General features: G+C 33.0%; 1 protein-coding gene across 2 annotated transcripts in view; it reads right to left on the reverse strand.

The window, feature by feature from the left end:
• The window catches only part of LOC138706688 (G-protein coupled receptor Mth2-like), an 87,949-nt gene that overhangs the window by 38,554 nt on the left and 35,399 nt on the right, over positions 1-13,996 (reverse strand). The gene's annotated exons all lie outside the window — the stretch shown is intronic.

Genomic DNA, 13,996 nt, shown 5'->3' on the forward strand with positions numbered 1-13,996 from the left:
TGCATTTCTGGATTCGCCCATACGTGCTACATGCCCTGCCCATCTCAAACGTCTGAATTTAATGTTCCTAATTATGTCAGGTGAAGAATACAATGCGTGCAGTTCTGTGTTGTGTAACTTTCTCCATTCTCCTGTAACTTCATCCCTCTTAGCCCCAAATATTTTCCTAAGAACCTTATTCTCAAACAGCCTTAACCTATGTTCCTCTCTCAGAGTGAGAGTCCAAGTTTCACAACCATACAGAACAGCCGGTAATATAACTGTTTTATAAATTCTAACTTTCAGATTTTTTGACAGCAGACTGGATGATAAGAGCTTCTCAACCGAATAATAACAGGCATTTCCTATATTTATTCTGAGTTTAATTTCTTCCCGAGTGTCATTTATATTTGTTACAGTTGCTACAAGATATTTGAATGTTTCCACCTCTTCGAAGGATAAATCTCCAATTTTTATAGTTGCATTTCGTACAATATTCTGGTCACGAGACATAGTCATCTTCGTCTTTTCGTGATTTACTTCCAAACCGATCGCTTTACTCGCTTAAAGTAAAATTTCCGTGTTCTCCTTAATCGTTTGTGGATTTTCTCCTAACATATTCACGTCATCCGCATAGACAAGAAGTATATCACAATCAGTAAGTAGAATAAATTCCTAATAAAGTGAATATTTTTCCCATTTAAAATTTTCTGAAAACGATCATCAATGTACAGATACGGAATTAAAAAATGAGCCGAGTCTTTGTAGCAGTCCTCCCCTATGTAGGCAACAAGCTTCGCAAGACTGTCCACAAGTAGCATACATTTAGGCGCTCTTGTTTACTGTACATGCGCAATGCGTTGTATCTGAACTCAGTAAAATTAGGTGGCCCAAGTTTTGTTTCTGGGTTTGTACTATTTTACTAACCTTTCTATTCGTCGTTAGTGAACACAAGCGAGATACGTCACACTACAGCAGACAGATATGGGTAACTACCAACAATTTAACAAAATCAGTGTCTACTATGAACTGTGTTGTACTGTCTGAGAATAGAAAACGAGTATAATGAAGGTCAAAAACAAAATGTTTACAGGCCTGTTTCGTAAACATGTTTAGCTGGTGAGAAGTGGGGGATCACGGATAGCCGTGTCAAGCACGTGTGCACCATCAGGCTGAAAAAAAGTGCTACTAAAATGAAAGTGTTAAGCTATATTTTAGAAATATTTTTATTTTCAGTTTTTCACCAGCGTCTGTATTTCTTTTTTTGTATTTATATGTGCTATCTGGTGGGATGGAAGAGAAGGCCTTATGGCCTTAATCCTGTCAGATTAAATAAATAACTAAATAAATAACTAAATAAATAAATAGCTAAATAAATAAATGAATAACTAAATAACTAAATAAATAAATGAATAACTAAATAAATAAATGAATAACTAACTAAATAAATAAATGAATAACTAAATAAATAAATGAATAACTAAATAAATAAATGAATAACTAAATAAATAACTAAATGAATAACTAAATAAATAACTAAATGAATAACTAAATAAATAAATGAATAACTAAATAAATAAATGAATAACTAAATAAATAACTAAATGAATAACTAAATAAATAAATAAATAACTAAATGAATAACTAAATAAATAAATAACTAAATGAATAACTAAATAAATAAATAACTAAATGAATAACTAAATAATAAATAACTAAATGAATAACTAAATAAATGAATAACTAAATAATTAAATAAATAAATAAATAACTATATAACTAACTAAATAAATACCTAAATAAATAAATAAATAAATAAATAAGTGTCGCATATCACCAATCCATCGTAATCTGGGTCTTCCTTTTCTTTTACTTCCCAACTCGCAGAAAGAATGATTTTCATACGCCATCATCAAATTTATCATGCTATCAAAGGGGAGTACGTTACATGGCAATAAAATGTTCAGTAGTCTTCCTGAAGACATTAAGAATCATAACCAAAACCCTGCATTATTTAAGACAAAACTAAAAAAAATTACTTAATATCTCACACTTTCTATTCTATTGATAAATTCTTGACATTTCATAGTACTGTGTAAATATTTTAATACTATTAAATGGTAAACATATTGCATTGTATAATATGTTGTATTATTAAGATAATAATTCTGTATATACTTCATATTTGCATTTTTATATGCTAAACGTAAGATTTGGACATGTTCTTTATTCTATGCTATAGAGCAGTGGCCGTCTGCACTCGCTGAAATGGGTAATGGGTAAGAAGTGTATTGCAATATGCACCGTCGTGCAGAAGGGAGAAGGAGGAAGCATATCCGCCAGCAGCCACGGATGCGCACCAGTGCAATGCCTTATCCGCGGGTAAAAGACGCTAGCCCGAGGATGCACTGTGCTGATGACCTCTGCTATAAAGCAACTATGAGAATATTATGGGACGAATAAATTCATTCATCCATCCAACCATCTAAAGATCTTCTTCACTGTCCTTTCTTTTTACCCGTTCTGGCGACATATGCTTGACAGGACCTAAATGCATCACAACTGTAGCTTACAATCACAGTAGCAACTTCGGTCCAAGGCTTTATAACCAGGTAACAGCTAAATTCCCAAACATTCAATTTGCTAATGCTCCTTATTTAAAAAAAAATCAATTAAAATTATTGTTTAGGGAGAAAATATATACTTTCAATTACTGTAATATCCGTGTTTCTCTGTTTCTATTTTTACTTCTTATTCTGTTAATTAGATCTACTGTTAATTATTAAAATACTTGTATTTCAATTTTGTGAAATGCCCTTGAGCACGAATATATACTCTTTCTGGGGCTGTTAGAGTAATTTTTATAAAAAAAAATATGTATCTTTGTTCTAGGAATATATTATTATTATCACTATTATTATTATTACTATTATTATTATTATTATTATTATTATTATTATTATTATTATTATTATTAATTATTTGATATAGTGGAATTGAAACAACAACCAACTTATGACATTTGAAGACTCCAAGAGTGGAGCGAAGACTGGTTCTCAGTCAATAAATTAGTATTAAATTGTAAAAAAACTAACATAATTCAATTTAAATCAGTCCAATTTCAACGTCGCAAATTTCTAGCGCAATAATTAACAATAGATCCCTATTAGAAACAACAACAACCAAATTTCTTGGCTTAAAAATCGATAATGTGTTAAATTGAAAAAATCATATTAAAGAAATTACCCCGAAACTAAATTCAGCTTGTTTTGCTATTAGATCTATGCAAAAGATAGTAAATATCAATACCTTAAAAACAATATACTTTGCATACTTCCATTCGGTAATGAGTTTTGGAATAATATTCTGGGGAAATTCCACAGATAGTAACAATATATTTCTATCACAAAAAAAGAGTAATTAGAATAATAGTAGGTGCCAAATCTAGGGAATCGTGTAGGACTATTTTCAAAAAACTACAAATAATGCCCATGGCTTGTCAGTATATATTTTCATTAATAATCTTCCTCGTATGTAATCGTGAAAACTTTGTGACTAATTCAACAGTTCATAGCATAAATACGTGTCAAAAAAATTACTTTCATACTCCATCGGCAAGTCTATCATGCTATCAAAAAGGAGTGCGTTATATGGCAGTAAAAATTTTTAATAGCCTCCCTATCGATATAAAAAATGAAACTCAAAACATAAAATTATTTAGGGCCAAATTAAAGAAGTACCTAATTTCTCACGCCTTCTTTTCTGTAGGTGAATTCATGACATTCAATAACACTTCATGAAATTGATACTAAAACTTTGTGTTGTACTAGTAGACTATATTGTAAATCTCGTCTGTATATATTTCATCTAGACTGTGACTATAAATTAAGACTTTATAATAGTATTAAGTTTTTTGACTTGTTCCATATTCTAGCTGTAAGCATGTATGAATACCATGGAATGTTAATAAATACAATACAATACAATACAATACAATACAATACAATACAATACAATACAATACAATACAATACAATCCATGACAACATCCCTTCTCCTCCGTCTGTGGCCAATAAGATTCCGCCGCTCCCTCTTCTCTTCAACATCTGAACAGATCGTGGGTGAAGGAAAGAGGGAGCAGTAGAGTCTTATAGGCCACAAACGGAGAAGGGCTGTTGCCATGGAAATCTTTAGCGCCTTCCAGTGTTGTTTCAATTTCACTATAGATTGTTTTTTTTTATTTACTATATCTAGTTTCTACCCTAAATGAATAATAAAAAAGACATAACAAGAGCAAATACGAGAAACTTAAAAAAAAACTGTAGATCCTGTAGATTAAAAACAAGTATTAATTCTAACGCTGCTTTTAGTCTGACTATTACACTTTTACTACGTCACACTACTTTTAACCAATAAAACGGTACGAAAGGACGTCTTTCAACCAATCATGGCTGCTTATCGCACAATTTTATCGCGTCCCTAGCATTTGTTTAATTTTATCGCGTCCCTAGCATTTGTTTATTTTTATCACTACCCTAGCATTTGTTCCTTTGTTTGCCAACATTTCAAACTGCACTGGTATGGACGTCAAAAACAGAAAATTACAAACCACTCCAGTTGATGCACAGCACTTTCAAATATGACTCGCATTGGCATTCAAGAACAAGAATTAATAAAGATCACTGGTCATAGCTATGCATCTTCCCTGAAATTCTATTTACAAATAAATTAAGAGCACCATTCGGAAATCCTGAATAAGTTGACGGATACACCATGTACATCAACGAGTTCACTTCTTTTACGCACACGTCCAATATAACATAAACTGAACCACCAACCACTAAAACATTCAAATTTGAAAATTGTACTTTCAATAATTGTTTCTTTTAAAACTATTCATGTTTATTTTTTATTTCATCATCGTTAATTAAAATGTTTCTTGTTTATTTCATCATCCCTAATTAAAACTTTTCTAACACATGTTTATATTATTTAGGTTATGTTTGTTATAGCTTCTGCTATATGATATTATGGATAGTCACGTATCAGAGATTGTTTAATACTAAGATTTATTGAAAATCGTCTGTCAAGTGACGTTGATTACTGGGATCCGGATGACTGAAGTGGAATGCAAATGTTTTAATAAAAATGAAACTCAATCAACAAAGCCTTCTTGACTAGTAACCGTCCACAGAGTTCAATGAAGATTCCATAGTTCACACAAATGATAACAAGAAAACAGCTAATCATAAAACACTACTGCCATCTAGCGTAATGTTGAGATGGTTCAATAATATATTTGAAGACAGTTGTATTTTCGTAAGTCAATTAATATTTTATTGTATTGGAGTACTTTGTTACTTCTAATCTTTATATACTTCCTTCTAATCGTGCAATAGTCAATTAAATCCCACTCGAGTTTTGATTTTCTCTAGATAAATCAAAACCTCTAGTGAGATTACTGTTGATAAATTTCTATTTTATCAAAGAAAGTTATTCTGTATAGCAAATATGTTATAGTCCCGTCACTCTAATTTCCGGCAGCCAATCACGTTGTCGGTCGGCTACATTTAAACGTGTGCGTCTTGTGATTCGCTTATGCATATCCTAAGGCTCGAAAAATACTTAATATAATCGCCCACCATTTTGGCTCTTTCGTTGGGTTCGCAGAAAGCACACGAGGACGTTATTTTCCGCTCAATTACAATGCGTTTGATTTATTATCATAGGAGCTACGATATGATAACGGTGCGGCAAATAGATTCTTCGTCTGGTAGTTCGGCAACGAAAGAACAAAAATGGCGAACGATACTACCCACCTAGACTTTATAGAGCCTTCACTTCCTAAGACGTAAGCAAAGAGGAGGAGTCACGCCGGGAATAACAGCGTCACGACTATAGTATGTTATTTAAGGATGTCGTATCAACTGCGAGATTATCTAGTGTTGATGGAATTGATCACAGCGAAATGAGGCAGAGAACTTGCCATGTTAGTGTGGAAAACCTCGGAAAAATCTTAACCAGGCAATTAGTCCAAACGAGGCTAGAACCCACACCTACTAGAACAGCCTAGGATCACGAGTCTAAGTCGCTATTACCTGAAATGCATCTGCGACACAGGATATGTACATGAGAAGGCATTAGGAAGGACGTAATCACAGCAATGAGAGGAAGAATTTTTCCACTGAAGTACGTTAAGAAACGCTCAATATTAAACCTACTAACCTTGGACTTCCACAACAATTTTCCCCGTCACGTTTGCTAAAGTCCTCGGAAAACGATATCGGCATTTCTTTTGCAGCCAAGTGTACAATAATTTGGCATATTATGAAGGATTTTCACTAATGATAAAGACTGTTCATAACGCTGGAGTACAAAAAAATTGTGGTTAAGCACGTTGAAATTGTGAATACCTACTACCCAGGTATGACATTGGCAGTAAACAGGTTTTCTGGTAAAATGCGAGCTGGATGATCTGGAAAATAACAGTCCCTCATGTATTCAAGGCTATACTTCGCAAACAATAGTTTTGAGTACTTAACGCTCAGGTATGGAACGAAGGGTGACGGAAACTCTACAAGGATTACATTCCTCCACGCGCATTAGATAAAAGGAGAAAACATTCACTGCCTTTCTAAATTTGTGCTATTTACCGAAATGTCCTGAAGATACAAATAATCGTTATTTTTATGTAACAATTGAAAATGACAATCTGTGGATTATTCTGATGTGATAGGCAAAACTAAGCATATTTTCGTAATCAGTACATAAAACTCCATATAATGTAGTTCGAATTCATCAAAACCCATAATTATCAACGATGATAAATAATACGAATATTCGTGTATTATTCAACTCGCCCTGCTATTTTTTAATACGTTTTATATTTTAAAAGTCAAAAGTTAAAAGTGGGGCACGAATTACTCTACACAAATACATACACCCAAACACAAAAAAAAACACACACACACAAAACACAATCACACACAGACAGAAACCACAATCACACACAGACAGAAACCACAATCACATCACAACACACATACACACAAAGAAAACACACACAAAACACAAACACACACACAAAACACAAACACACACACAAAACACAAACACACACACAAAACACAAACACACACACAAAACACAAACCCACACACAAAACACAAACCCACACAAAATCACAAACCCACACAAAAAAACCAACCCACACAAAAACACAAACACACACAAAAACACAAACACACACAAAAACACAAACACACAAAAACAATATTATATTTTTACACGCCACATTAAAGATTGTGCTGAAGTATTGCAACATTTAGCCCTACTTATTTATGTATTTATTCACTTTGTTTAATTTAGTTTATTAATTTAAATATTTATTTAGTTATTTATTTTGCCGCACTGAAGATACAAATAAATAATCGTTATCTAACCGACGATGTATGCAATGGAGGGGGTAAAGAAACTGACCACCCTACCCCATTATCTCCTGGCTTAGTTGTCTCATAAGTGGTGCCTTGTTGGTATCGCTTGTGAGGTTCAGACCTGTCTTCGGTCATTTGACTAAACAACAACTTAAATGTTTGTTTGTTTCTTTATTAACTTAAATGTTTTCTTGCTCATTTATTTTTATTTATTTATTGTTTGATTGATTGATTTAATTTACTTATTTATTCATTGTTTGATTGATTATTTAATTCATTCATTTCTATACTGTTCGCGGATTTATTTTGATTTATTTTGTCGCACTGCCTTGTGGTAATCCACTTGTAGCTATTTGTAATGAATAATGTTCATATTTTGAGTAGCCTACAACTAAAAGCACATATAAGCTGTCCTTTCGCTATAATATGTAGCTAGCCATCTGTAACAAAACATGGTACAACTTCCGACAGCAGAAGCATATTGAACCACGTGTTGCGGAACATTACATACACGGCACGAAAAAAAAAAATACAGATTATATCGCAGATAGGCCGTGGCAGGCTTTGCACTGCCCTACGTAAGAGCATGAAACACAAAAATGTAGTGATTACGTACTGTATGTACTGAATCATTATGTGAACACAATATTAACAGATGAACGTTGAAAATGTATCAATATACGAAACGTTCCCTTAATTTTCACGGGTTGGCGAGTGTAAGAAGGTTCAAAATCACGGACTGCACAGTACCACCAAGGACGACAAGGGAAAATAAAAAAAGTCATGTAAAGCGGTGTCAATCTGAACTCTATCTAATATATAAAAGTGAATGTGGGTATGTATGTATATTCTCTATACAAATCTACACGCTTTGACCGATATGTGCCAAAGTTTGCACATTTAACCTTCATAACCAGAAGAAAAACATAGGCTACATTAAAATTGTGCAAATGGACGTTAAATTAATTAAACAATAAAAAAATTAAAATAAGTACGATCAAACATTCATGTTTAATATTAAATTGCAATCTTCTATAGTCAATTGTTTTTTATTATTGTATGTTGTATTCAACATCGACTTTCACGAGGCCATGGAAATTATAACATGAAATTAAATAACATTATTGATACAGCTTGAAGGCTAAAATCTAGGCAATTCATGCAATAAATATATTTACGCAGTCCAGGACCATATTATGAATTTTTCGATGTAGTTGTAGATACTGAGCAAGCTGTGTTTTATTCAACTGAATTCTTGAATTCTTTGAGACTGCAAGGATTTCTACCATATAATTGTTTTAATACTTGATATTGAATCACCAATAGTACTATTGCGAAATATTGACCCACCAAAATCATGCAATGGAACAAGAATTGGTGTGAAAAAACTCATTCAAAACGTAGCAATAGAAGTGACAATATTAACTTGGAAAACGAAACGAGAAGATGTTTTTATCTCACGTATTCCTATGGTACCCACTAACATCCCTTTCGATTTTAAGTAATTGCAATTTCAGTGCGACCAGCATTTGTAATGGTACTTTATTTATAGTTTGGTTTCTTTATTATTTTATTTGTACTTCTGGTGATGTGGAAGAGAAGGCCTGATGGCCTTAATTACGTCAGAATAAATAAATAAACACATATGTATACAGTATACGTATATACATACAAATTAAAACACATTTGAAAGTAAGGCAATGATGAAATGTTTCCTTTCGTTGCCTGATCTGTTATTTGTTTGAGGCATTTGGTTAAGAAGTTCATTAATTCATGTAAGTGACGCTATGTAAAGATTCATCTTTATGGACGAGGAAAGCTTATTGAAGACAATTCGTTTTGATTGTCTATAGTTGAGTTTCTGAGATTTCCGAGAAGTCTAACAACCAGTTTAATTAAATAAAAGAAGCAAAAAGGACAACCCGGGCAACGCCGGGTGCTTTCAGCTAGTATGAAATAAAAAGGATAAGTATTGCATTGTGATGCTATGAAAACTCGACTGCGACATTTTCACGGACGTACATGTTTTCAGCACTCTCTTAAATTATTGGATTGATTTTGTTCATGCTGATCATCTACCAGTTAAATTATCCGAAAAATATGAGCCTAATAACCTTTACTTGATCAAAAAAACACAAAGGCAATTTACTCCAAATTAAACCATATTCAGCCATTCCAGCTGTCACGAATGTTACATTTTTACTATTTTCAAACTCTATATATTGAAAATAAAATGACTTGTCAACTTTTATTTTATTTTTTGTAGGTTATTTTACGACGCTTTATCAAAATCTTAGGTTATTTAGCGTCTGAATGAGATGAAGGTGATAATGCCGGTGAAATGAGTCCGGGGTCCAGCACCGAAAGTTACCCAGCATTTGCTCATATTGGGTTGAGGGAAAACCCCAGAAAAAACCTCAACCAGGTAACTTCCCCCGACCGGGAATCGAACCCGGGCCACCTGGTTTCGCGGCCAGACGTGCTAACCGTTACTCCACAGGTGTGGACGTCAACTTTTATTACTAGAATTAATTTAGAAGATCAGTATTATTTTACAGAAAAAAAGTTGTTGAATGAAATCTATTGTTATTGCAGAAAAAAAAAAAAGGTTCCGTCACGGATGTTACAAGATTTGTGAACTCACTTCACATCTTATTAACAAAAAGTGTAAAACTTGGCTCTCTGCCTCAAGCAAAAATTCATTCTCATAGTGTCTATAGCATCCAATTAGTTCAAAAAAACATAATCGGTAAATATTTTATAGCTGTTTCTTCCAAATCACGGATCTTACACACATTTTGTCACGGATGTTACAGGTGAGTTAATGTCCTTCATTTTTCTAGTCTCAAAACAACTGTGACATTTCTAAATCAAAATATTCACTTGAACTGTAAGATTAATTGTTATTAATCCAAACTATTGAAAATAAGTGACAGTCAACAGTTATTTGTATAAGACACTTTACATAACAGGAAAATTCATGGAAACAACCAAATATATTAAAATAAATGTAATAATTAAAGACAACAATGGAACATGGAACCTACTAAGGATGAAAAATTAAACTGTCATTATGAATATATTGAAGGAGGAATAGGACTACTATGTCTTAGGCGATGTAGATTTTGTTACTCTAACAGTGAACAATTAAAGAAGGGAAAACGATTATGGATAAAAAAATACTCAAATCTAAATATTTCTTCTTTTTTTTTTTTTTAAGTTCAAAAAGGAGGGGGGGGCAGTTCAAATCCTGTAACCCTCCCCTTGCGTATGCGCCTGATTACAATTAATAAAGGTTTACATGTTTTTTATGGACGAGGGTCATGCAAATACATCGCTGTATCACTTTTATATATGCACCAGTAACTTATTCTGAAAATGAAATAAGTTTCCCTAAGTATAAACATTGCTTACCCAAAAGAAGAAAAATATTTTTATTTGAACATTTTAAAATTATAACAGACATTCATTGTAATGGATTTAAAAATGGCTGCTGAATATCATATTTGTAAGATTTATTGTTTTCCATGTTTGAACAAAAGTTGTAGTTTTTATTGTTCCGAAAGTCTTGTAATACTATTTTCATTACAATTATAAGTTACTATATAGGCCTATTTCTTTTTAAAAATTATAAACAATCATGTATGTTTTTTCTTATAAGTAATATAAGCAAAATACGATTTTCTAAAACAGTGTTTTGCAGATGAATACACTAGTTTCTTTCGTAAGCTGACTGTACAATTTCAAAGGCAAGTACAAGTTTACATAATTATGTCCAATATCAGTCAGTAGTTGGGTCCTAGCTGCATCGTTCGTTGCACAAAACAGTGGAGAGCATAGGTGTGTGTACATTAAATTTGTAGTTCAATGTGACCAAACATTATACTCTACTTATTATTTTTATTTAAAGGACACAGTTGACGTATCAGAAACTCACAAGAACCACAGCTTCCTTCCTTTCGCGTGTTGGACAGATTATGCAGTCAAATTCAATTTGACACACATACAGTAGCCGCTGATTTCACACGTGTCTCACGAGTCAACAAGATGTGAATATCATGTCCATCCCGAATTAAGTAGAAGTTGTTGATCCCTTACAATTTATATAAAATTACCTCTGTGGAGCTTCCGTCATAATATGTAATTAAATGTAATCTAAACAAAATAAACTATTTCAGATGAATGGTAACCTCATACCGTGTGTTTTTCTGGGTGTAGGACATAGGGGTGTAACATTGCCATAAGAAACCTATACAGTGTGGCGACTTGAAACACGGACCATAGGGATTTCAATGCTAAAATTTACTCGTATATTTTCTTATATTAGAGCCCCTAATTATTATAGAAGAAAAAGTCATTAATGTTTTTTGTAGAGAAAAAAATTCTGCAACCAATCATACCGGTACCATTAAAAAACAATTTTTGGATGGGGATAAAATCTAAAAAGTAACACTCGCGCCACAGAAATTGCACTCATTTTTAATGCATGCTAATCATAGTTGGCCATGGAATAGTAGAAACAATTGAATGCAAAGATATTGTTGTTTATGGTTCATTTATTAATCTGAGAAAATGTATTTAATGAAAGAAAAAGCTCAAATTATTAAATGGCATTATGCTGGAAACAGTGCACGTAGAGAATGCAACAAGCTATCAAACCTGCAACTAGCAAATAATGTTACACGAGAGTTTTATATTCAACTTAGTTACTGTTTAGCAGCAAATGGAAGTCTATTTGAACATTTATTGTGATTTACTAATTTACCATGAAATATTGGCATTTTCATTGTTAATCTGTAAAAAAAAAAAAAATGAATTCACATTGATGTCACAGTCATTTGTTTTCCCTTTCAATTTTATCGTAACTGGTTGGACCCTAAACTATTTTATTTTGATTTTAAATAATTCCAAACACACTCGTAATCAAGACATCAAGTTAATAAAACAAATGGATACAGCATTTTTTTTTCTACGAAAAACTTTATAATGACATCTTCTTCTACAATAATTAGGGGAGCTAATATAATGAAATATAAATTTCAGCACTGAAAACTCTATGGTGAGTGTTCCAAGTCACCACACTGTATACAAAGAACACTGAAGAAATAACAATCTTTGGACCATGTACAGTTATTAGCAGGCTTTGACAATTTGTAAAACAAGAGAACATCATTTTTATAGTTACCAACGAATTAGAAGCGAGAATCTCTCTTCTATGGGTACGTACACGTTGGAGCGACGATAAACGATAAAAGAAACGATCTAGCGACGCTTTGGTTTTATCAAAGAATCAAGTGTTCATATCGGAGCAACTAGGACGCGGGAAGCGAACATTTTGATTTATCAGTAGAAGATATTCTATGCATCCACTTAATGAAAGAAGATAATACATATATGGAAAATATCAGCTGCTAGGTTCAAGGTTAATATAACTTAACTACGTACAAAATTAAACCCGTTTCTCATCCCAAAGCTAGTATAAATTCACTGTGTTGTGATTGGTTCTTGTGATCACATAACGTATTAGGGATAAATACTGAACAATTTGTCAATATCTATGATAATTAATTTAATATGCCGAAATAATAATAAGTAAATACATTTTCGGATATATTGATAACCACCGGTCATTATACAGATTAATATTATCTTTTTTTTAGTAGGTTATTTTACGACGCTTTACCGACATCTTAGGTTATTTAGCGTCTGAATGAGATGGTGATAATGCCGATGAAATGAGTCCGGGGTCCAGCACCGATAGTTACCCAGCATTTGCTCATATTGAGTTGAGGGAAAACTCCGGAAAAAACCTCAACCAGGTAACTTGCCCCAACCGGGAATCGAACCCGGGCCACCTGGTTTCGCAGCTAGACGCAATATTATCTTAATCAGAGATCATATGAACGACAAGAGCGAAGGAAATGGAATTTTTCTTTTTCGCCGCTTTTATCGTTACTCCAATATGCACACCTCAATGACAATGCATGCTTCAATTCTCTCTGATATAGCATCGCTGCTTCTTTTATCGTTTATCGTCGCTCCAACGTGTACGTACCCTAATACTGGTGACAGACTACAGTCACTAATCGCGATTATCGACCTAATCGCGATCGGGTTTGTAATGTGTCACCGTCCCGATCGCGATCAGGAGCTAAATCCTGTTTCCAGAACAAGATAATAGCGCTGAGGCACGGCCCAGTGGACGAAAGTAACATTTTAGTAATCTTTGGTTTCGAATCACCTTGATTTATATTATTTAGGAAGTCGTGATAGCTTCTGCTGTGAAATTTTGTTACCCCTTCCATTGTATTATATGAAATAGAAACGAAAATGAATGGCTAGAAAATGAATTTGGCTACTAGTAGACGTAGTGGAGAAATTTAATGCAGATGTGAGAAAAGTAAAAAGAAATATATTAACAAATGGCAGACGAATTATTCTCACACACACACACACACGCATATATATATATATATATATATATATATATATATATATATATATATATATAGAGAGAGAGAGAGAGAGAGAGAGAGAGAGAATTTCAGTCTCTATTACGACGCTATCGTTGAGGTTAAGGTTGA

This window comes from Periplaneta americana, chromosome 9 (genome assembly GCF_040183065.1).
Source record: "Periplaneta americana isolate PAMFEO1 chromosome 9, P.americana_PAMFEO1_priV1, whole genome shotgun sequence".
Classification (NCBI taxonomy): Eukaryota; Metazoa; Arthropoda; class Insecta; order Blattodea; family Blattidae; genus Periplaneta; species Periplaneta americana.